Source organism: Dreissena polymorpha, chromosome 9, assembly GCF_020536995.1.
Source record: "Dreissena polymorpha isolate Duluth1 chromosome 9, UMN_Dpol_1.0, whole genome shotgun sequence".
In the NCBI taxonomy this organism is placed as follows: domain Eukaryota; kingdom Metazoa; phylum Mollusca; class Bivalvia; order Myida; family Dreissenidae; genus Dreissena; species Dreissena polymorpha.
The window spans coordinates 10,818-36,321 of record NC_068363.1 but is presented as its reverse complement, the minus strand read 5'-3'; the positions used below and the strand labels follow the sequence as shown (position 1 = coordinate 36,321).

The 25,504-nt window shown below is 37.5% G+C and overlaps 1 protein-coding gene across 5 annotated transcripts in view; it reads right to left on the bottom strand.

Annotated features, from left to right (window-relative positions):
- Window positions 1-8,130, bottom strand: part of LOC127844567 (uncharacterized) — an 80,593-nt gene extending 72,463 nt beyond the window's left edge. For all 5 annotated transcript variants that reach the window (XM_052374921.1, XM_052374924.1, XM_052374922.1 and 2 more), the window contains exon 1: window positions 8,019-8,130. The gene's annotated coding sequence lies outside the window, so the exon portion shown is untranslated. The remainder of the gene's footprint in view (window positions 1-8,018) is intronic.
- Between the last annotated feature and the right edge of the window lie 17,374 nt (window positions 8,131-25,504).

Genomic DNA, 25,504 nt, shown 5'->3' with positions numbered 1-25,504 from the left:
GCGTGGTAATGAAGAAGTAGATTTACAATACAATGACCAGATATGTTTTCTGTTTTATTAAACCTTTGTGATAAACTGTCAATGAGACTTAAAGATTAGAAACTTGAGTAAGCTACTTTAATTAAAAAGACTTATTGACTTTAACAAAGCTTTGATTACATTGCATTAATCTGACACAACAGACTTAATTATCTTATAAACCCTTATAAAAGTCACCACCCTTTTTAATGACTTTTTTTTAAGTTTAAACATATTAAGCTTTCAACAAAGAAAACTATTATATTCAATATATCAATGAGACAAATTAAAAGGCAAAATTTTAACTTCAAGGAATCTTCTGAAGCAACATTTTGAAAATATGCATTATTTTAATAGGGTAACACATGAAGTACATGTAGTGGTCATATGTAGCAAGTTGTACAAAAATGCACAAATTGGACCCTGAGATCTGGCAACTTTTGAAGGATTAACCCTTTCGGTGCGGGAACCGGATTTTGAAGGCCTTTGCAAACAGTTTGGATCCAGATGAGACGCCACGTTTTGTGGCGTCTCATCTGGATCCAAACTGTTTGCTATTCTGATAGTGTTCTTTGAAACAAATCGAAGAAAATGCTAATTTTAGAAATTTAGCAGAAGACATTTTAGCAGACGACAAATTTCCCAGCATGCAAAGGGTTAAGGGATCAAGATTGAATTTTCTTCCAGTCCAATGACGTTCTACAAAGTTAAGGGTCTTGAAGTTAAACATTTTCTCGAAAATAGGTGTTGCTGGGCTTCAAAAAAGTGCAGTTGGGGAATTTGTGTTTGAAAAACACAGCTCTTGTTGTTTTGGTTTTTTTTACGGTTGAACAGTACTGCTGCTGCATCAATAACTTTAATCATTCATAATCAGCGCTCAAAATGTATGGACGCTTGAGACAGTACAAATATAAGAGGCCCCTTCTGGGATAATGGCTCAAATAAAGATTTCTTTCTAATGCTTTTTTCACTTTTATTACATAAATTTTCTTAGAATTTCTGAATGAAATTTTAAATCACATATGGTTTTCATACAAATTATGCCAAGTTGGAAATTGTCCACATCTTTTGCATACCAGTTTTAAGCTTATGACATTTTACATGCTTGATTAAATATGCAGTACGCAATTATAAACTTGTACAAGCAATAATATGATGCAAAATTTCAGAACATGCAAACATAAATATTGATCTTTTTCATTAAAACCATGAAAAGGCATTCACCATCAGTTAATTCTATGGGCATTTTATGGTTTTCTCCCTCTAAAATGTGAAGATAAATCATGATAGTTTTGATTTCCAAAGCCCACATATAGTTGGTAACTCACCAAAAGATCACTTCTATTATTTCCTAATGAAATAAATGTGAAATTTGCTGAATGAACTAATAAATAAACAGCTCCATAATCATTATTAACTCTCTGATCTGTTGTCTGAAATAAATACCACAACTAAATAGCGTTACATTAAAATGATTTACTAGTAATACATTTTCATATAAATAAAAGGCATTTTTCTCTCAGCACACAACTGAGACAAATATCACAAAGTTTGAGCCCAGGCCTAGTAAAACGTAATTCTTGTTCAGATAAATATGGGCTTGTGAAAAGGGGGTACAATGCATGTGAGTAAAGTTACATCACAGATTAGCCAGTGCAGTCAACACAGGCCAATCAGGGATGACACTTTCCGCCTTAACTGGAATTTTTACTAAGAAGAGACTTTCTGTAAACTTAAAATACCATAACATCTGAAATAAGTGTCGTCCCTGCTTAGCCTGTGCAGACTGCACACGCTAATCTGAGACATTATTTTATGCACATGCATTGAAACCCCCTTTTCACAGAGCACGGCCCAAATATAGTTATCATATAGTCTGACTAGTAAAACATTTATTATTTACTATAAACATTCTATGCGTCTGGCTTCAGGATTATACAAATTATGGTGAAGACTTCTTGTAATATGACAAAGCGGAGGACCCTCAATCTGTCATTTTACAGTCCAATTCATAAGTACAGTACAGGCACTGTGTACTTAAACAAAAATGCCTGTCCGCGGTGTTCACTTTTCCTGATGGGTGACATTTTGCGGGGGACGGACATGCTACTGACTGCGGTGTTCGGCGAACACCCGAAATCGCCGTGATTGCATGCTATCTTTAACGGGAACTACAGTGATCACCGCAATGCTGTGTAGCCACCGTAAACACCTGTCTACAAGGGTCATTTACGCGTTTTAAATGTAAATGTACAAAAGAATATCATATACTACATCAGTCTCCGCCAAACTAGTCAAATTTTTACAGGACAGTAGGTCCTGTAAACTGGGAAAAAATACAGGACCTCCTCTTTTTTTACTGGACCTACCAACTACATAACTATATTAATAAAATCACACGAAAAGCGACCATACATGGTACTTGTTTAGTTTGATAAAACATGTTCTGAAAACTATTGAACACATTTATCATTATAATTGCACTATGTACAAAAAGATTTAAGGAGCATTTCATTTTCATTTTTTCTTCATATTTTTTCCACTTCTCTTTCTGTTTTTCCAAAGAATCAGGTGGTGCCGGTCGTTTCCCACCGGGAGTCGCTCCCTCCTAATATCGTAGAAACATTTTTCAAACAGTTTTCAAACTCGGCGGTAGCGTTTGTTGATTCTTGTTGCTAAGTCTCAGTGCGCATGTCAGAGAGGAATCTGGTCAATAAGGCCTAAACCGACGGCCGCCTAGATAATTGATTACCAGACTTTTTCACGCAGGGACATTGACAGTCAAGATCATGACATAGCGAATGAAGATGATCACAATTATTTATAACTATCTCGATTATGTCCATACAAATTGATATTTGTATCATTTAATAATCAGATTTATAATTATCTTAATCAGCGACTAGGCCGTCATGGATTTAGAATGTCCTGACAAGCATTCGTCATATGGTAACGACGCAAAAAATGGACCAATTAGGTGCATCGCAAAATTCCGTAGAGTAGAGCGTTGGAACGGAAAGACGCGTTAGCTATTTTTATACCGGGGAAAACTTTCAGAGCCGTAAAAACATAAATAATCAACAATTTCGTTCTATTTATTTTTACCGGACAATCGGTCCTGTAAATTAGACCGACAGGCCGGACCTTACAAAATTTTACAGGACATGTCCGTCGGTCCGACCATGTTTGGCGGAGACTGCTACATGTAGATATTACATGTATGTGCACATGTATGCGTACATAAATTCGGACAGTACGTTAAGTCGGAAACGTAAATAAAGCGTTTACATGATCAATACTATTAAGTCTGATTGTGTTAATCAATGCAATTTCTCTTTTTAACAACACATATAGAGTTTCAAAGAAATCAAGTGAGTATTAAATCATTTATTTAGTTGTGTCCGACTTTAAGTACTGTCCAAATTTAAGTACTGCATTATAATGTTACGACACTTGTGTGCAGTCAGTATACAATACAATAATTGTTTCAATAAAGAAGTAACTGAAACAGAGTAACGGTAATGATACAGCGTGTGTAAATTATATTTTATTAAGAGGAAATGTCAATGCCAAATAACTCGCAAGGTACCCTGGTACTTAAGTTGAAATTCACAACAAAACATTTAACGGAAATTTAATGATCTCAATGTTGTACCCGCTACGAAATTTTCATTTACAAATAAATACAACAACAGCAATGTTCGTGCCATTTTTATCAGGACAAAGAAATTCATTTATTTCACGAAGAAGTTGTAACCGAAAATAGCTGTACACGACGTGTGCAAACCGTGTCAGGTGATTTATGCATGTTGGAATACAACTGTCCTGATTGGGCGCTTATTTCATCAAATCTTTAAATAGAATCGTATGCCGAAATTAATTTGATACTTTCAAAAATTGCAAACGTTTGTGTTTATGACAATCTAAACTTGACAACTCTTATCGTCTATATTACCCACCCATAATTTGCTTTTAAACATGGAAATCAGGCATATTTAGGATCATAAAGTAATGGATAAAGATGGGAGAAGTTGCATGTATGCGATTGAGACAGTTGACATGTATGGATCGGGGAATCCAGAGGCTCGGGATAATATGATAACTACAATCAGTTATGAGTTCTCCATGGCTTCAAACTGTTAATTTCATAATCAAACAGGCAATTAATACTTCTCCTGGTGCGGTATCCAAAAGCTAGGTGCGAACACGGTTTTCTTTTATGCGCGGCGTTTATATAGACAGAAAACATTGTCATGGCCATGTGTGTTAAATACATTATTCATTATCACTTTTAAATGAAAGGGATCAATACAATATGTTATGTTCAATCATTTTAATTTTAGCAAACATGATGAACACCGCGGTAGATATTATGGGTCCACGGTGTTCGCCTTATGGCAAACGGCCCCCGCGACATTTGATCTGAACACCCATTGCAGGGTTCATATTGGTAAGCGAACACAGTGAGATGAACACCGCGAGTGGCGTTTGTTTAAGTAGATGGTGCCTGTACTGTAGCAAGTAGAATTCATAAGTAAATATGTCTGATGAATTGTCAATAAAGAGGGGATGCACAATAATAATCAAACACAGTTTGATTACACAGTTTGATTACACAGTTTGATTTTTGATTTATTATTTAAGTGACAATAGTTTGTATTCAATTCACACAAGCACTTATTTTTTTATATTAATTCAATGCATAGTCTAAGTGACTTTACAAATTAAATAATTTTCAATGGGTTCAACATAACAAAGTTTTAATATCTACATTCATGAAAACAGATGCATTTTCAAAATGTATCAGATTATTTGTATTTCTGTTGGCTTAGCCGGCCCCTAGCTTATTTTTGAAATCGGCTTACTTGACCCCATTTTAAATGTGAATAGATCAGGGATCACATTCTTTATTCTAAGGTTTGATAACTTATTAATAAGGAAATAGATTTTAATACAATCCTTATTTTTTAATTAAATTCAACTTTACATAATAAACAATAAACACGTGTTTAAAACATTGTGCACATCTTTACAAAGGAGAAAATGCTCAGTAAATAATTGTGACAAGCTGCAGAATGGTGTTACGACCAGACTGACAAAATGAAGACTTATGGATTTAAAAGGACATGTAAGCATATACTTTTATTTAACACTAAAGCAAGAACATATAGATGTAGATAACTTATTTGGGAGTTCACAAAAATGAAATATTATTTTCATAAGAAATCAATTAAACATAGTTTTTACTTATTCATATCATAAAGTTTTTCCCCCCCCAAAAAAATCAACAAGAGATGTGTTTGTCAGAAACACAATGCCCCCTAAAGCGCAGCTTTGAAATAAAATTTCAATATATCATTTGGCAGGTGTAGAAATTATCTTCCTTTTAAAGCTTATTACTTCCCTTGGATTGTATTTTTGACATTTGACCTTGAAGGATGAACATGACCTTTCTCCACTCAAATGTGCAGCTTCATGAGATGCACATGCATGCCCAAATCAAGTTGCTATTTTTAATATTGCACAAGTTATTGCAAAACTTTAACCAAGGTTAAAGTTTTGGGACAGAATGACAGACAGACAGGCCGAAAACAATATGCCCCCGATCATTTGATCTGGGGGCATAAAAAACGCAAATGCATAAAGCAGTAGTTGTTTCCTGACCATGACCTTTATTCTATTTATCGATCTGAACCGCCATTGTAACGGACGTCACATGTAACAAAAATGTTTCACAGCTTGTAAGCTGAAAATTGCTTTACATTAAATTCCTTAAATCAATTATCATTAAAATCAATTATAATCAAAATTCAATATTCTACTTACAAACTGACAATCTTTCACAGCTTTAAACAATCCTAAACAGTCAGTGTCACAGTTACATAAATTGGTTACAGTTTGTTTCCGATAATGGTGTTCAAATAAGTATAGAGAATATGTATGATAAAATGAATTGAAGCGGAATACGCCTGGAGCTGAATCAAATAGTTTAAGGGTGAGGCTGAATAGCCTCTTAACCTATAAGATTGTGCACCTTAAACTTCAAAGAAATATCTTTCATGAAAAATCATTAGACAATACTAGTAACTAAACTTGATATATACTTGATGATTTATCTTTTGTTTAACAAAGAACGAGTGAAATATGTTGGTTGACAGCTAATCATAATGGAGTTACGTACCTTTAAACATTCATGTACATGGTAGTCTGCGTCACACAGAATTACCCTATAAGATCGTGCACCGATTTTGATGACGTCACAGCGAGGCCTTGGGATGTGTTTATAATAACCGATATATGTTTTTGTGAATATGTGTTTATTTGTATTAAATATATGTTGTTTTAGATGAATTTCATGAATAACATTTATTGAAAGGAATGGTTTAAACAAAACTGGTCTTCATAAAAACGAAATATGAACTGTGATAACTGTATTCAAAGGTCTAGATAAAGTGTATTTACTAACGGAAAATAGCTAAATAAAATTCTATTCACAATGGGGGCATTTATAAAAAGTTGTCACCCCTTCTAATAACAGTTGTTTTGTGACAAAATCCCAAATTGACGCAGCGAGAACCTTTATCGCAATAGGCCGGTAACGATCTTAACTTATGGTCTCATTTCATCATTTGGGGGTAAAATAAATTTTCCGCATACAAATCATACTTTAATCATATTGTAATGCAAAGTACAGAGAGCACAATACTAATTCGAGACAGACCTCCAAGGGAAACTACTCTTACAACATTTTACGATCAAAACATTGACAAACATAGCCGTCTGGCGAAGGAAATGTGCAGATTTTAAACATTGTTAAGGTTATTTCTTTGGAACGGGGTCAGAACGGACAATTTATATCACATTTATTGTTCTTTCAACATGATTGTTGTCACAAGCAGCAGATTAATAAATTAGCCCCCCCCCCCCCCCGGGACCCTACCCCCCTTTCTCGCTACATGTCTGTGTTTTGCTGTCATATTTTGTCGATCAAATGCTCGGTTCTAAAACGCCATATCATTGGCCAACACAATGAGAACAACCAACCAGATGACGCGTTATAAAATTAAAATGGTGTACATGTGTAGATGAAACACAGAGTGACTGACATAAAATCAAATGTAATTGAATATTCAAGTTATTAGCCGAGCAGGAGATCGGTTAGTTGTGTAATCACGTTGCTTTTACTGTCTTTTAACGAATCCAGTTGCATTTTGTTGTCAACTGCATGAGAACATGTGTGTTTTCTGTGAAAAATGTCATGTCCAGAGTTCCACAATCGTTCAGCAATAGACATATAGTACGTTTCATACCTTGTGTATATATAATACCTATACGAGGGTTATTTTTTCAAACTGTGTATTTTTGTCAATATTCGTTGTTAAAAAATCAAACCATACACAATAGGTGTACATTTAACAATCTGGGAGCCCTGGGGTAAGCTCGGGGGTGGGGGGGGGAAGGGTCCTGGGAGGGGGGGGTCCCGGGGGGGGGGGGGGGGGGTCCCGGGGGGGGGGGGGGGGCAAATTTATGATACTGCTGCCTGTGATTGTTGTTGTTGTCTTATCGGCTGTGGAAATTCTCGCGTTAAAAAAGTTAACAGTTTTCGGGCCCGTGCGTTCGAATGTTGCTTTGAAGTTTACGTCATAAAAAAGTACACAGACTGGGGCTGAATTAGTGAATAAATCTGCTACTCTTTTCACTGGGGCTTTTCAAATTCAATGGCAATGTCTGACAATGTTGCATTCTGTTATTGTGCATGCCTATTGCATTATTTTGTTACGACTTCCTATCGTTCAACCATATTTCATGTTTTTTTACGCATAAATATGTTTAATAATATCAAATTGTCATTACAAAAGTTTTACGACATTTGATTGGTTACCAATGTAAACGATTCCCCACCCGAACGTAAATACACAAACGTTCATTATTGTATGATTACTATCTATTAGGTGCGCTAAAAAAAGAGGAAGGAAAGTGTAATGCGGGAGTTTACTTACATTTCATCACTTCGAATAGTGAATGTGTTGTTCCTTTTTAAGGCTCATACAATAAAAATTATTTTGTAAATCAAATAACGATAATTCTGAAACTTCCGGTCCAACTATCGACAATGCACCTGTTGCAAGGGGGTGAACATACACCATGCACTAGTAGAGTTTAAGCATTAACTTTTGTACAGTTTTCGACCCTTAACCAAAAGGCGCCGGCGCAAACTCGTCTATATAGAAGGGGTGCTGTATCGGAATAAGGAAGAAGAAGAAGAAGAAGAAGAAGAAGAAGAAGAAGAAGAAGAAGAAGAAGAAGAAGAAGAAGAAGAAGAAACAAAACTATTATATTACGGATGCTGCATTATGTTTTTAAATAAATAATTTTATTTTCACATCTTTTAAATAAATAATTGTGTGTATTATATACCTGTTTAATGCTTATAACAAAATACAGGTTGTATCAATCGCTGAAATAAAAAATCCTGTATTACGCTACTCGCTGTTTCCAATTCCGTATTACCATACTAGCCGGACTACCTCGACCCATTTAATGACGTCACATTACGCGCACCGAAAATAGAAATATTTTATATTACGAAATATATTAGGTGGTACATCGTGCGACGTCATTTCTGCGACGATACACAATAGTTTTATCTTAACTCTATGGAATTTAAGGACCTGTTGGACGTGGTGTTTTTTAACAGTAAATTATTTGTTAAAAACATCGAACGAATTCAAAACGTATTTTGGAGTGTGTGTTTTATCATGCATAAATGTATAAGAATACAATAAAATAGTGTGGTTTAAACTAAGTTTCGATGAAGACATGGAAGATAGAAGTGGAAGTGCATATTGTTTCAACGTTTTTGTTATAAACATCGGATTAAAGTTGTCAACTTAATTGTTATAAACATTGGATTAACGATTGCATTAAGGTAAGCGTGTCGGAAACCTGTGTTTTCCCGGTTCGAATGTTTCTTACGCGTCTTAAATAAACTATGGCGTACCGTTTTAGTCATTGTTTTGTCAGTTTTGTTTAAGTAAAAAATACAATTGTTAACTGTTTTCGTTAGCTGTTGTATATAATAAAAAGGAATATTACGCTAGTCAATTGTTTCAAGAGTTTGTATCACTCTCGTGGCTTTACACCCATTATTGCTGCTTCTTCCTGTATTTGCGCGATGATTATCTGAGATATTAACTATATGATTCTATATTCTCAAATCTTTTCTATAAAGAAGAATGTAGTTGACAATTGTTAATAGTTTTATTTGATCGTTCGTCAAAAAGTTGTAATTCTGTTACTCTTGTATCTTCAATGCAATTGAGTAATTAAATAGTAATTAAATTGAATGCGTTTTAATTCCCTTTTATTATTGTTTAATTTGAGTTACAATGCTATGACGTTAAATTTTATTTACACTTAAATGTATTTTGAATATTGCTGGGCCAAGTGTGAGGTTGAGCGCTCTATAACCAGGTTTAAACCCCCAATGCTTTGCATTGACCGTTCCAAGGCGGTGACCCCAGCTTTATTCATATTTTGTGTTTATGTTGGTTTGTATTGTGCTGTATTGTGCTGTTTTGTACTGTTTGGGCAATCGGTCACTTGCCTTAAATAAAGGACCAACTAATTATTTTAAATGAAAATTCAATTCTGCTCCAGCAGCTGGAGTTTCACTTCTTTATATTTTGTATTGTGCTATTTCGCATCACACTCGAGGCGGTACGTCATCACACTAGCCACTCGAGTGATACAAACTCTTGGAACAATTGACTAGCGTAATATTCCGTTAGTATGGACATTGGTTTCCGTTGATACAGTACAAATAAAGCATTGAAATACCTTGTAAACAATCACTAATAATATTTGGAAAACACAACATTCACACGTTTGAGTGTACACACTATGACTTTGTATCTGCATTAGGTATGGAAGATTTTTTCCGTATCCGAGTTATTAAACAAACAATTGTTAAAAAGTGCAATGCATGCACAGAATTTCAATAGTTTGACTTAATTGTGGAGTTTTCATGGTAACCAATAGAAATTTAATAATGTTGATAACGTCCCTAATTCTTGATGAGTATTAAGTATATTGTGTTATAAAATCATATATTATTGATTTATTCATACACTTGAAGATTTATCAAAAATATAATATCTTTTTTATTGACATGATAATAAATCAAGAAATGTTTATTTTGTGTTTTAATAGGCATTTCTAAATCAGCCCTTTTCACCTGAAAACTGAGATATTTTTCAAACATCTTAATTTTCCCGTGTTCAGCCTACATGTACCTGGAGTTTTCTGAAAATGTAAATAAGTCAATTTTTCTCATTTACCCCGTTTTGACAAAAAATCTCAGGACAGGCCACATGTTATAAAAAATATCATGTTTTCAAAAGATAAGTTTCAGAATTGTGAGAAGCTTAACCGATGCTTTAATAACAAATCAAGATATTTTAACTTTACAACAGTTTGTTTAAAGGAAGTCAGTAACATAATTATAAGCATGCTAACTTATAATACCATACCGTAAATAGAAGTTTAAAGCAAAACCAATGTACTTTCAATATTCATTAAAGGGATCTTTTCACGTTTTGGTAAATTGACGAAATTGAAAAAAAGTTGTTTCAGATTCGAAAATTTTCGTTTTAGTTATGATATTTGTGAGGAAACAGAAATAGTGAACATTTACTATGGTCAAATATATCCATTATACGCATCTTTTGACGATTTAAAAACCTGAAAATTATAAAGCGTTGCAACGCAAAACGATTGAATAATTTGGAGAGTTCTGTTGTTGTCGTTTAATTTTGTGAAACTACGAAGATTGCTTATATAAAGTATCAAATACGCCACTCGTACATGCTTGGCAGGATGGCCGAGCGGTCTAATTGGATTTTACTCCAGGATTCCGGGGGTCACTGGTTTGAGCCCTGCTGCGGGTTACTTTTTTCCCCCTTTTTTAATGTTATTCTTGATTTTTGACAAGAACGTTTTGGAGCCAATGTTTACATTGATCAAAATTGTAAGCCGAGCGGTATCGATGATGTTGCATTTTATTTATTCAGAACTCAAACGCATTAAAAAGAAGTCAGGATGGTTTCTGTAACTATTTATTTATTAGGGCAGAAGCTTAACGTTTGCCATATAAACAGTACTATGAGTGGTTAATTAAACAACAAGTATGATATTAACTATTTGAACAGCAGTTCAGATTAAATAAAGCGATGAAATCAGTCGTCACTCTTTATAGTTATTCTAAATAGTATTTAATGCAGATGCAAAATGTCAGTTAGAACTAGTCAGAACTATGACGTACAGATGTAGATTAAACGTAGGTAAGTGAGTCGTATATGTTAGTGTTTACCTTTGTTGGCTTTTGACATCTTAAATGGGTTGTTAAGTAATGAGCGACTATTCTGGGTCAAGTCACTACTGACTAGTGAGTTACGACTGACTCCATCATCAACCACAGCTCTATTTATAAGCAGTTGCTGAGGCTGGGCGTTGCTGGCGACCAATCAGAGCCAGACTTTCATGAAAGTATTTAACTATGTAAAACGGTTTAAGCAACATTAACAACATTTGCATTAACAGCATTGCAAGTCTAACAAGAAAGCATTACATCAATAAAAAGCTCAGAAAATATTATGCATAACTATACAATGCTTTCATTACATTTCTCAATCATAATAATAATATTTCATCTAACACATAGTGAAAGCAATGCGAAAGCATTGCGCGAAAATACTTGAAATAGTTCCCCACCAGCATTAATATCTGACAGGACTACTAACTGTATAAGTAACATTGTAACAATAAAACAGTTAACAGGTCATAATACTACACATAAACATTGGGAAAACACATTTCTTCGATAAGATATAACTTATTCGCGTAGAATTAACTTGCTATGTCATAACCTTCGACATTGCAAATGGCGGACATTTTGGAACATTTAACCCGCGTTCGATTCAATGCTGGCGATTCAAATTACAAGTAATGGATATTCAATAATGGAGAAAGCATTAACTGGATTTAACAAACATTTGATAATGGTTGTTAAACCAGATAACAACAAGGAAAATTTGGATTATTAAAGTAAAACAGGTAAGGCATTCTTAAGTGTACATATTTCGGACGTGTATAGTATTCGGATACAGGGTATTACACTTCCCCCACCTTAAAGACATAAACTTCTCCTGAAGTTTGAAGTAAAAATTTAAACTTACAGATCTATACAAATTTGAAATGAAAGAATAACAATTACTGAACAATTAACACATTAATAACAATGCATAAATAACACTACATTTCTGTTTCAGGTACAATCAAGTCTTCTCAGTGCTTTGATTTCAGACACAGTTTATGAAGCTCACCCTAGTTTGCAGACTCAAGAACAATTATGCAAGAACTAGTATCACGTAAATGTATTTGTTTTACCCAATTAAAGGTTACGTTCTTTAACAAAAAAAAAAAAGTCAATAAAAGTTATTTATTGAAAACAGAATATCTCAAAATATTATTTTAAAACACTTAATTACACATAAACATTTAATCAATTACCATACTTACAATATAGTATGAGCTCATACTTTAAACTCACACACAATAATGTCTATGCAAATAATTAATCAATTTTGAAATGTCAGTTCGCGAGGCATCAGCAAACTGGCACATGGCATCAGAGATCTCAGGCAGGATTGGAACGAAACGTCAGAAGGCAGGAACAGAGCATCAGGACAGCAACAGGGCATCAGGGTCTTTGGCAGGGCGTCGGTTAACTGTCAGGGCAGCAAGGCAACAGGACATCGGAATCAGGGCAGCAAGGTAGCAGGACATCAAAATCAGGGCAGCAAGGTAACAGGACATCGGAATCAGGGCAGCAAGGTAACAGGACATCGGAATCAGGGCAGCAAGGTAGCAGGACATCGGAATCAGGGCAGCAAGGTAACAGGACATCGGAATCAGGGCAGCAAGGTAACAGGACATCGGAATCAGGGCAGCAAGGTAGCAGGACATCGGAATCAGGGCAGCAAGGTAACATAATGGTTTTATTCAGACGTTAGCCTCAATGGGACGGCAGCAAACTTCACCATGTCCACAGGACTTAAAGGTTGAAGACATTCAAGAAACTGCTTCTGGAATTCCTTTGGGAAGGTACTTATCCCAAGAGCAATGTCCCGAACTGTTTTGAAGTTGAAGAAAATCATTTGTGTGTCCTTGTTTGGAGGAATCATGGCTCCAGTCAGTGAAAGATAGCTGTATTTATACAAAAGGACTTGGCGCTGGATCGGGTGAATTCCGCTTGCCATTTCCAGCGCACCAGCAGCATACTCAGTGAGGACACCCTTTTCTTCTGGTGAAAATGATGTCCAATTCTTTGGTGGCCACGATAGACAGGGGGTCAGATGAATGCTTTCATCAGGGACCAGACTCCATTCTCTGGCTGCTGGAGGGAGGACTGGCATATTTCCAGTAGACCAGAGGCTTCGAGCCATTTGTTGCAGGTCGTTATTTTTAGGAGTGGGGATGTAGATGGGGGCTGAAGGAGAGGAAGGAACAGTTGGTGGTGTGAAGCGGACTCTTGCTTGTACGGGCCTGAAGGATGTCATCGTTGTAGGATGATAACTTGGCGTTGCACATGATGATGGGACGTAGAGTAAGGGAGTACTGCAGTCTGGAGGTGGTCTGTAAAACAACGGAGATACTTGGGGAATGGTCGCAGCAGCAGTTGTACTGGAGTCTGTTGTAGTTGTGTGAGTGCTGGAGGCTGCATGGACATTTGTTGAAGGGGTAGTATTCTCAAGCTCGATTGGTGAAGGAGATCCTAGAGAACAAGGTGATGGTGTTTTCAGATCATGCAAGGATGATGTTGATGATTGACTACGATCTGAAACAGGTGAGACAGGTTGCGGAATAGGGGTGATGGATGGGGTCTTCGATGGATGTGTAGGTGGGTGAGAAGGCGGCAGTGGACTGGCACAAATCTTCTTGGCTATGTGGGTTGTATGGATTGGGAGGGACCTCTTCAATGTGTAGGGCATCTGACGGACTGTGGTTAGATCATTTGCGTCGATGGCAAGCAGTTTGGAGATGTGTTTCCGTGCTTCGTCATCAGGACACAATTCAAACTTTGCAGCAGGTGGGGCGATAAACATTTCTACGGTTGTAGCGGAGAGGGTCACAATTTTCCCTATCACCTCGGGTCTACTACGAGCCTGCTGAAGCAGCCTGACCTAATAGAGGTGGGTTTCCGATGAAACGAAAATCTTGACGGCCCCATTCGAAATGTCGATAGATTTCAAGATGAGGGGGAAGGACAGTGGTAAAGTGGTGGATGAAGGAGTCTTGGAGTGGTCAGTGGTTTTCTGAGATGAAGAGGCGATCACTGATGATGATGAAATCTGGGGATTGGTGGAGGTGGACTTGGCAAGCTGCCAACCTGTCATCCAATGTGAGGCCCCAGGGGTGCGACCAGTGCACCACTGGGCAACACTCTTCATGGCGAACTGGGCTTCTAGGGACGTGAATACAGACACAGCAACAAAAAGTTCCATGTACTGTGCTGGCACCTTGGAGAAGTAGAAACAGTTGGCTGCTGTCAGGGTTCGTGGGGGCAAGGAGTGGTAGACTTCAAGATGCTGATGTTGGGTATGCCTGCTGAGATCCGCGGGATAACGGAAGAGATGCTCAGCCTTAATGCACCATGGACACAGCAATTCGCAGGACTGGTGCGCTTTGATGGTGTGGTGCACCACATCCCGGTGACAAGTAAATATTTCGTAGCAGTAACTACATTTGTGGATGGTCTTGCCTGCAATATACAAAACATTCAAGGTTTCTAATATGGTGTTGCCTGTAGTGTGATATATGATACCAACATAACATTGTTATATATTTATATGTAAATAATAGACTACCAAATTTTAATCCTAAATTGTTTGTATTAAACAAAAACAACTGAATCCATCGCCATTAAATATGAATGCTGTTATGTACAACTATCCCTGTTTTAAAAGCTTTCCTAGCTTTATTGTATCCATCCAGAGGACTCTTTCCTTATAATAAAAAAAATCTGTTCTTAAACCCCAGATCTTGTATTAACATTGTTTTCTATCTATTGTTGATTCCAGGAAATAAAACGCATTGCGGACCTCACGTCTACGCAATCTCATTGCAAAAATGAAAAGCCTCGTACAAAACTTAAGACAAATCTCCTGTGGTTGATCAGGCCACTGAATTGTCGTCCAGACTATCAGGTAACTTTACACAAGCATAAAAAATTATTCTCCTACAGGAATCAACAACACACAATATTCAATGAAAATACATTAGAGTTTAGATCGACTCATCTCTAACAACTTTAAAGAGTTCCTGGATATAAGGATATGTTGTATGCATCTATGATGAACATCAGTCATTTGTAAACATGGATTATGGATTAAAAAAAATATTGTGGTTTAAAACTGTTAAAGAGGCCTGATTGTGCTAATAAATAATATTATAATAATTCTTGGTTGTCATGTGAACATCTATTGTGTTTTTCTTTGGTCAATTAACCAACTTGGTAGGTTTGTGCACTTGTATGCCGTTAGACGGTCAATGTGAATTGACTTAATTGGTCCGCTGGCAGAAGACTTGATTAGATAAACGAGGTCATCTATCCTTTTGACTATCATGTATGGGCCCTTCCAATTAGCTCCCAGTTTAGTACAGACTCCAGGTTTCCGAGAGGTGTCATGAACCCATACAGCATCACCTGTTTTGAAAGCTCTACTCTTGGCTGTAAGGTCATAATGGCGTTTCCGATACTCTTGTTTCTGTTTCAGGCTGACCCGAGCAAGCGAGTGGATTTCTTCAAGCTGCTCACGAAGCTCTTTCACGTAGTCATCTGTGGCCTCCAAGTCAGTGTTGCCCGAGTCTTGCGGTGGAAGACCGATGAATGCCTGAACAGGTAATACGACATCCCTTCCATAAACCATTTTGTTTGGGGTTTGACCAGTTGTTTTATGGGTACTTGATCTGTAAGCCATCATAACTTGAGGCAAATACTCATCCCATAGTTTTTGATTTGTTTGACAATACATGCTAAGCATGGTCCCTAGTGTGCGATTGAATCTTTCCACTGAAGCATTTGACTGTGGATGCATAGGAGTTGAAAAAGTGTGATGCATTTGAAGTAACTTGCACATTTCTGCAAATAATTTGGACACAAAGTTTGTGCCTCTGTCTGTGTGAATTTGTAATGGGACACCAAATCTGCTGACATAATTATTCACAAACGTTTTTGCTACTGTTTCAGCAAGCTGATCCGGGATGGCTATGGCCTCTGTCCAATGAGTGAACAAATCAGAGATCACTAGAACATACGTGTTGCTTTTTTCGCTGCGAGGCAGAGGACCTAGAATGTCAAGAGCGACTCTTTCTAGAGGGGCGAGGACAGGCTGAGAACCAAGTGGAGCCTTCTTTGGCTTAGGTGGTTTTCGGGCGCCACAGCTGTGACATTGACTGCAATATTTTTCCACATCGGTAGTCATACCAGGCCAATAAAAAGTCTGGCGGAGTTTATCAAGCATCTTGTCAGTACCCAAATGTGCTGAGGAAGGAATGTCGTGCATGTACCTCATCAACTCCTGGCGCCTTATTGCAGGTACAATGACCTGGCGTGAAGATTTGTTCTTCTCAAACCAAGAACGCATTAGACATCCATCAGTGATAGAAAGCCGGTCCCACATTCGCCAGAGACTTTTGACACACTCACTCTGAGTTGAGATTTGTTGCCAAGAAGGGCGGATAGATGACCTTTCTAGTGACTGTATTATGAAGAGCAGCGAAGGATCTAACTTTTGTTGTGAATTGATATCACCCAAGGACCACTGTTGAACTGGGTAGGATGTCTGTTTGAAGACAATCGATGGATCATTCTGACTTCTTGTGATCATTCGCACAGTGTCAGTGTTAACCACTGGAGATGTTTCTTCTCCACATGGCGTGTCGTCATTTATCAAGTTTTCATGTGTGAAAGTCTCCGTGATCCCTTGTTGTTTGGCACACCTACTGCATGGAGCTCGTGACAAGGCATCTGCATTCCTATGTTGTGTCCCGGGCCGATGTACAACAGTGAAATCGTATGTTCCCAAGATCTGTAACCATCTGGCGACCTGACCTGTTGGCTGTTTTAGGTTGCGCATCCAAGACACAGCTGCATTGTCAGTCCTTACAAGAACAGACTGCCCATAGAGAAAATGATGAAAGGCGTTGAAGGCGTTTAATACAGCAAGAAGTTCTTTTCGAGTCACACAGTACTGTTGCTCATGTATGTTGAGGCTTTTGCTGTGATAGGCAATCACAACCTCCTTGTCATTTTGCAGTTGTGACAAGACAGCACCCGTTGCAAAGTCGCTTGCGTCAGTGTCGAGGACAAACGGGGCGTCATGGACTGGATATCCGAGAATGGGTGATGTCGTCAGTGAGGTTTTGAGGTGCTGAAAAGCACGCTCGCATTCCTCAGTCCAATGAAAAGCAGTACCCTTGTCAGATATTTTATGCAGGGGCCTTGCAATTTGTGCAAAACCAGACACAAATCGACGGTAGTATGAGCATAGTCCAAGAAAAGATTTGACCTCCTTGACATTTCTTGGAGTTGACCAATCTCTCACAGCTGATATCTTTGCTGGATCGGTGGCAACACCTTCTTCCGAAACTAAGTGCCCAAGAAATTTAACTTGCTTCTGAAAAAAGATACATTTTGAGGGTTTACATTTCAAGCCTGCATTTTTGAGCCGTTGAAAGATTTTTTCCAGTCGCTCAAGGCCCTGATGGACTGACTTGGATGGGACAATGATATCGTCCATATACAATAAGCATTCAACCCATTGCAAACCCCTCAGAACATTTTCCATGAGGCGCTCAAAAGTAGCCGGGGCATTTACCAGACCAAACGACATTAATGTAAATTGATACAATCCCATTGTGGTTGTGAAAGCAGTTTTCTCTTTATCTTTCTCATCCATAGCCACCTGCCAATATCCTGAGTTAAGATCTAATGAGGAGAAGAAACGAGAACCAGAGAGGGCATCAATGCAGTCGTCAACACGAGGTAGAGGATAGGCATCCTTTATGGTGACTTCATTGAGTTTGAGATAGTCAACACAGAACCTACAACTGCCATCTTTCTTTGTGACCAATACGATAGGCGATGCCCATGGGCTAGAGGATTGTTCAATGACGCCTCTGTCAAGCATTGTCTCAATTTCTTGTTTTTCTATGGCCCTCTTGCCAAAAGGAAGACGCCTAGGTGGTTGTCTGATTGGGACGGCATCACCTGTGTTAATTCTATGCTTGACCAGATTAGTGAGGCCAATATCCTCTGATGACTGAGAAAATACGTTTTGATATTTACACAGAAGATCAACAAATTCGGATTTTTCCTGATCATTTAAGTGCTGAGAGCTCCTCTCATAGAGGTCAACAAGATGGTCTGGCAAAAATTCTTCATTATGTTGTTCTTGGACACAGGCAACCCTCTCAATAGGCTGCATAGGAGGTTCAAAATAAGACTCACATGTCCCCAGGTTTGTATTTTTATACAGTCTGACAGATGAATTGCCATAGTTAAGTACAGTCATTACTGGATCAGAAGAGATGCTCACAACACCACCCATCAAGCTTATCTCTTTTGTAGCCATCAAATGAAAAGATGGTTCAACCAAACCAAGCTCGGATAAATGCTCTTTTTGTGGAATTTTAATAGGAACCATCATCGTGCTGTTCGCAGGAATCTCAACTGTTTGCTGTAATTCCACTCTACAGATATGCAAAGCCTGACCACCAGTCCACAATGGTACTACATCACCACCCATCATGAGACATGAACGTTTGTAGTTGATGCTATCAACATTAGCCCTCAGAAAATCTTGACCTAATATCCCATCAGCCTCTATGTCACAGACCACAAATGACACATCAAAACACTCGTTTCCTATAGGAACTAATAGATCAACATTTCCAACAACTCTCATGGCCTCACCGTTTACTGTCTTAAGCTCGTTTAATTGGGGACGGACGTGAAAAATGTTCTTAGGATCAAATTTCTTTAAGCTTTTCTCAGACAAGAGAGAAGTTGTAGCACCACAATCTATTAAAAAGTTGATTTCCACCGACCCAACATGAGTCGTCAGGTAAAATCCGTTGTCAAGTTTGTTGAATTGAGATCCCGATCTTGCAGTGTGCACATTATTGGAAGGAATATTATCTTTAGGCCGTTGAAATGACTTCGTCGACTCCTGGCCCGTGGAGCCGACGGCAACTAGTTTTCCTGGTCGTTGGGAGTGGCATTCCTTGTGTAAGTGTGGGTATCAATGGTGTTGGTGCTCGGGACGTTGGAGTCTTGTCGGTCTTCATTGCGCGAACGATTTGCATGTAGCAGTCGCTCATTCACGTATTCTTGTGGCGGTTGGGCATTCTGTTGCCGTCCGTGTTGATGAACATGCGGATATGGACCCCCGTAGTGCGATCGGTTGGTGTTATATGACATGTTCATATGATTGTTCTGTGGTCTAGACTGCGGCTGTGGTCGACCAGATGGGTGTCTAAAATGTGGGCTTTGGCGTCTTGTGTGATTCATGTTTTGTGGGCACGATTTCCAGAAATGTTCAGTAGAATTGCACCCATAACACTTCTTTGGTACTGATTGTGGAGAGTTGCGGGACTCGAGGTTGCTAAGTCTATCGGTTATTTGTTTTAACGCCGATTCGACACTAGTGTCAACATTGCATGCCCTAATATTAGTTGTTGACGTTCCGAGGATGGACTCGTAGCGCTCAATGACGGCTACGGCCTCAATTATGTTAGTGCAGTTACGGTCAATGCATCTGCATTTCATGTCATTGGGGATCAGCTTGTACAGTTGGTGTAACGCTAACTGCTCTTGTGAGCGGTGATCAAATTCACTGTATGCTTTTTGTGCGAGCTGACGTATATCATGTGCTAGCGACGAAATGCTCTCGTCCTTCACACGCCTGCGTTCCTCGAATTTTGTTAACCACATATATTGATGTTTTCCTGCGGTGCCAAATCTATTGTTAAGTCGTGAAGACAATATGCGGTAATCGCGGCGTTCCTGTTCTGGGAGAGACATGTAATACGTTCTGGCAGTGCCACGTAAACTGGAGGAAAGCATCAACACTTTAGTTCGCATGTCCCACCCACTCAATTCAGCGCAGTCCTCAAAGTGTGACACGTAAGACTCAAAGGGGCCAGAGCCTTCGTAAGTGTCTGGTTTAACGTGCATGTGGTGTGGTGATGACATGTAGGCGTGTGGAACATTGTCGCCGTGCCCAAATCGTCTATCATTTTGATATGTGACGGGAGTGTCTCTGGTATAGGGGGCGTTCTGTTGCGCTGCGTGCCTGTTGTTATTTGACGCGTCGCGGGTCTCTACACTTCCGGTATACGGAGTGCTTTCATGCACGATGCCCGTGATTATTGGTTGATCACCCCTGCATTCACGTCGAAATGTCGGTCTACATTCATTAATATCATTTTCCCTTAGTAAAGACTCCTCGTGTGCGGACCCATGTGTGCGTTGAATATCAAAAGATATATCGGGATCTGGCGAAGAGGCCATGATAAAAAATTGTATTGTGTCTTGAGAGACCAGAAGGTTATTAATCTTATTGTCAATAAACTATTATTTAATTACTGTTGTTCACTTATTATATGACAGTGAAAAAAAATGCAAGGTGTGAGCCGTGGACAGATGCTAAAAATCTATCCGTATCCCACTTCTGACACCAAAATTGTAAGCCGAGCGGTATCGATGATGTTGCATTTTATTTATTCAGAACTCAAACGCATTAAAAAGAAGTCAGGATGGTTTCTGTAACTATTTATTTATTAGGGCAGAAGCTTAACGTTTGCCATATAAACAGTACTATGAGTGGTTAATTAAACAACAAGTATGATATTAACTATTTGAACAGCAGTTCAGATTAAATAAAGCGATGAAATCAGTCGTCACTCTTTATAGTTATTCTAAATAGTATTTAATGCAGATGCAAAATGTCAGTTAGAACTAGTCAGAACTATGACGTACAGATGTAGATTAAACGTAGGTAAGTGAGTCGTATATGTTAGTGTTTACCTTTGTTGGCTTTTGACATCTTAAATGGGTTGTTAAGTAATGAGCGACTATTCTGGGTCAAGTCACTACTGACTAGTGAGTTACGACTGACTCCATCATCAACCACAGCTCTATTTATAAGCAGTTGCTGAGGCTGGGCGTTGCTGGCGACCAATCAGAGCCAGACTTTCATGAAAGTATTTAACTATGTAAAACGGTTTAAGCAACATTAACAACATTTGCATTAACAGCATTGCAAGTCTAACAAGAAAGCATTACATCAATAAAAAGCTCAGAAAATATTATGCATAACTATACAATGCTTTCATTACATTTCTCAATCATAATAATAATATTTCATCTAACACATAGTGAAAGCAATGCGAAAGCATTGCGCGAAAATACTTGAAATAGTTCCCCACCAGCATTAATATCTGACAGGACTACTAACTGTATAAGTAACATTGTAACAATAAAACAGTTAACAGGTCATAATACTACACATAAACATTGGGAAAACACATTTCTTCGATAAGATATAACTTATTCGCGTAGAATTAACTTGCTATGTCATAACCTTCGACATTGCAAATGGCGGACATTTTGGAACATTTAACCCGCGTTCGATTCAATGCTGGCGATTCAAATTACAAGTAATGGATATTCAATAATGGAGAAAGCATTAACTGGATTTAACAAACATTTGATAATGGTTGTTAAACCAGATAACAACAAGGAAAATTTGGATTATTAAAGTTAAACAGGTAAGGCATTCTTAAGTGTACATATTTCGGACGTGTATAGTATTCGGATACAGGGTATTACAATATAAAGCATTTAATGACAAACTTCAAAACATGCCAAAATCTGTCAAAAGGCCCCTTTAAGATAAAGTAATGTCATGATGATTTTAGTAATCGTTTTAGCAGATGTGACAATATATCGGAAAACATATGTGAAAATATGAATGTAATTAGTGACGAAGTCAAATTATTTGAATAAAACTGATTCCAGCAATGGCATGCTGATTGTGGTTCTCTGCTGAGCAGATAAGGCGATATCTCAGCAAAATGTCTGTAAAAATATAAATGCAATTAGTGTCAGTTTTAATGGCATCATGACGAAGCTAAAAGGTACTGCTGTTTCTAAAATAGTTTAGCTTTTAATAGCAGATTTAGATAAAGGTACAAATACATGTTGCATGATTATTTAAATCACATTTTCCATGCTTTTGCGTGAAAGTTTTTATAAGAAACAAGAACAGCACTAGTTTCATATCTTTTATTATATTTATTGTATACGCGAATCACCATGGAAGTATATCAATATGTTCATTGCTGCAAATTCCGCACAGGCTAATGAGGGATGACACCGCGTTTATGACATTTTTCGTTTAAATGAAGTCTCTTCTTAGCAAAAATCCAAATTTAGGCGGAAAGTGTCGTCCCTGATTAGCCTGAGCGGACTGCACAGGCTATTCTGAGACGACACTTTACTCACATGCATTATGCACAGTTTTCTCAGAACACGGCTCCATTAAACAATCTTCTGGAAACACGTTTTCCAAGTTATCGATTAATTAAATGTATGATGACATTAATTACTTTAGAAACTGATACTCTTTTTCAAACGATCCGTTTAACTAGAAGTACCACAAAAGTAGACTATTTTGATGATGTCATCAAAGAGATATATTCAGCAAAGAGGCAATCTCGTTTATGCTAAGCATGTGGCCAAAATAATTGTTGTCGGATATTAATCCTTTGCATGCTGGGAAATTTGTCGTCTGCTAAAATTTCGTCTGCTGAATTTCTAAAATTAGCATGTTCTTCGATTTTTTTCAAAGAATACTATCATAATGGCAAACTGTTTGGATCCTGAGGAGACGCAACGTTTTGTGGCGTCTCATCTGGATCCAAACTGTTTGCAAAGGCCTTCAAAATTCGGTTCCAGCACCGAAAGGGTTAATTTCAGAGAGCCGTTGATTTGAGTATGAATCTGTTAGTTTTAAACATCGTATATGAAAACTGAATTTGATTTCTTTATTTCAGGTAAAATAACCACTAAACCAACTGAGGCGTCTGGTGTAAAAACAGCATACGTTACAACGATTTATTGATCTGATTCATAAAATTTTATGAATATGAACATTTAAACATCATGAATATCAGTCAGTTTGAAAACCACATATGTTGCTAAATTAGACAATATTTTATAAATTAGATCTATCAGTGTATGTACATTATCAGCTAAGCGACATCTGGGAACTCTATTACGTTAATTTCAATTGTAAATTCACAATTAAGCTAGGAATTGATGTTTTTACTTTACAAAGATAGTGTGAAAAACAGTGTTTTATTGGTAAATTATACAAATTTGTATTTTAAAGTTATAAATATCTTTGAATGTTTATTATTGTATCTCATTAATTATAAACAGCAAAATGAAATTGTAAATATGTGCACCAAATCTTATCATGCAAAAATAAATACAATATTTAGATATTTGTTCTCACGCATCAGCATCAATGGGGGACAGTTAGCTATTTAAATTGTGGCAGAAATTCTCATTAAAATCAAATCGTAACGTTCGCATCATTAGTTACTGCTGTTAGTTGATATTACAGACATGTTATTTTGGAATGCAGACTACGTGTATGTACGCATTTACCACCGTGTAAATAGTTAGTATGCACAAAACAAAACGTGCCAATAATTCAATAACGACCCTCAATCTCAACGCAAAGTTGTCGTTCCTTGCTCTCACATACAATCTCTGTCATCATAAGAAGATCCTACCAGATTTTTGTGTGAAGGAATTTATTTTATTGGTTTAAGTATTATATTATAAAAAGTATTATCATTTTCTTTTACAATTTGAAAATGATGTATAAGTAAAGGTTCATAATACAAAAAAATATCTAAATTAAAAAAAGTAACAATAACAACGGTAAAATAATTGTACTACGTGGCTAGGCTATCATTACGTGGTTGGTTATAACGGCAGGGATTTGATCCAGCAATGCTGGTTCCCGTCAAATCTCTGCGCGGAGGTTAAGCGGCCCTCTAAGGTTATGTCAGGGTATTGTTCTTCCGTTAATTCTACCGCATGCTGACTGTTTAAGTCAATCCTAATGATCCAATAGTTCTAACAAGTGAAGTAGGTTAACAATTAAACAGCTGATCTCAACCCCTGATTAATTTGTTTTATATGAAATTTTTACACGAATTCCACGGATATTTAATTAGTTTTATGATGACAAACCTATGGTTCTTGTATATAGAAAGTTTTCATCCAACTTATCAAATAATAATACACAAGGCTCGTCATATAGTTAGAGGACAACGACAACGAGCGAGGCATGGTATTGTAATGGACAACGAGTGAGGCATGGTATTGTAATGGACAACGACAACGAGCGAGGCATGGTATTGTAATGCGCATGGGGGAGGGGGGTTGAGGGTTATGGTAAGGGGTAGGGTTAGTGTTAGCGGTCGGGTTTGGGTTAGGGTTCGCCTTAACCCTAACCCGACCCCTAATCTAAACCCTAACACTAACCATAACCCAGGGTTATCATTTCTATACCATGCCTCGCTCGTTGTATTTGTCAACATACACAATGAATATTTGTTAATAGAAATACACGTGTTGTTGTTGTTGTTCAGTAAAGACTATCCATAATAAAAACGTTCTGACCTTTAACTTGCAAATGAATGCGAATGAACAATAGAACTAGCATATGGTGATCACATATCTGTGAAAAGCGATTGCTGTTCTTGTTTTCTTACTGTTCTCTTTTTAAATATGTGCAATTAAACTAGTTACCTGAATATAGAGCTGGAGTAATATTCATTCAAAGGTTTTATAACTATCAGAGAGACAACACATTTTAAATAACAGACAGTATAACGTTCCGTTACTGGAAAATCACATACAGCGTTATTCATGTTCTCCAATAATATGAATAGGGAGGAATCGTGAATGTAAACGCACCATCTGGGATACTTAAATGGGAAAGTGAAATTGTATATTTAAATTAAATATATGACTCAGTCTCTGCAGCTGTCAGAACACGACTGAAAGCTCCGATACTTTTCCAATTGAATGAAAGTCCCTAACGAGGCATCACCCGTTTCCGGTAACATTACCGAAGATTTTGATTGCATGAACTGCTGTGGGCGTGACTAGTTATTTTATTTGACTAAAATAGTGAGGTATTTGTTGGTTACATTCGTCAATAACGTTTGGTTCAAACACTCGACGCAAAAACTACGCTTTCTGTGCTGGAATACGAATTCTACGTGTAAGTGTTTTTTTTATATCTTTTTGTTTGTCATTTTGTTCTTATTTAATTCT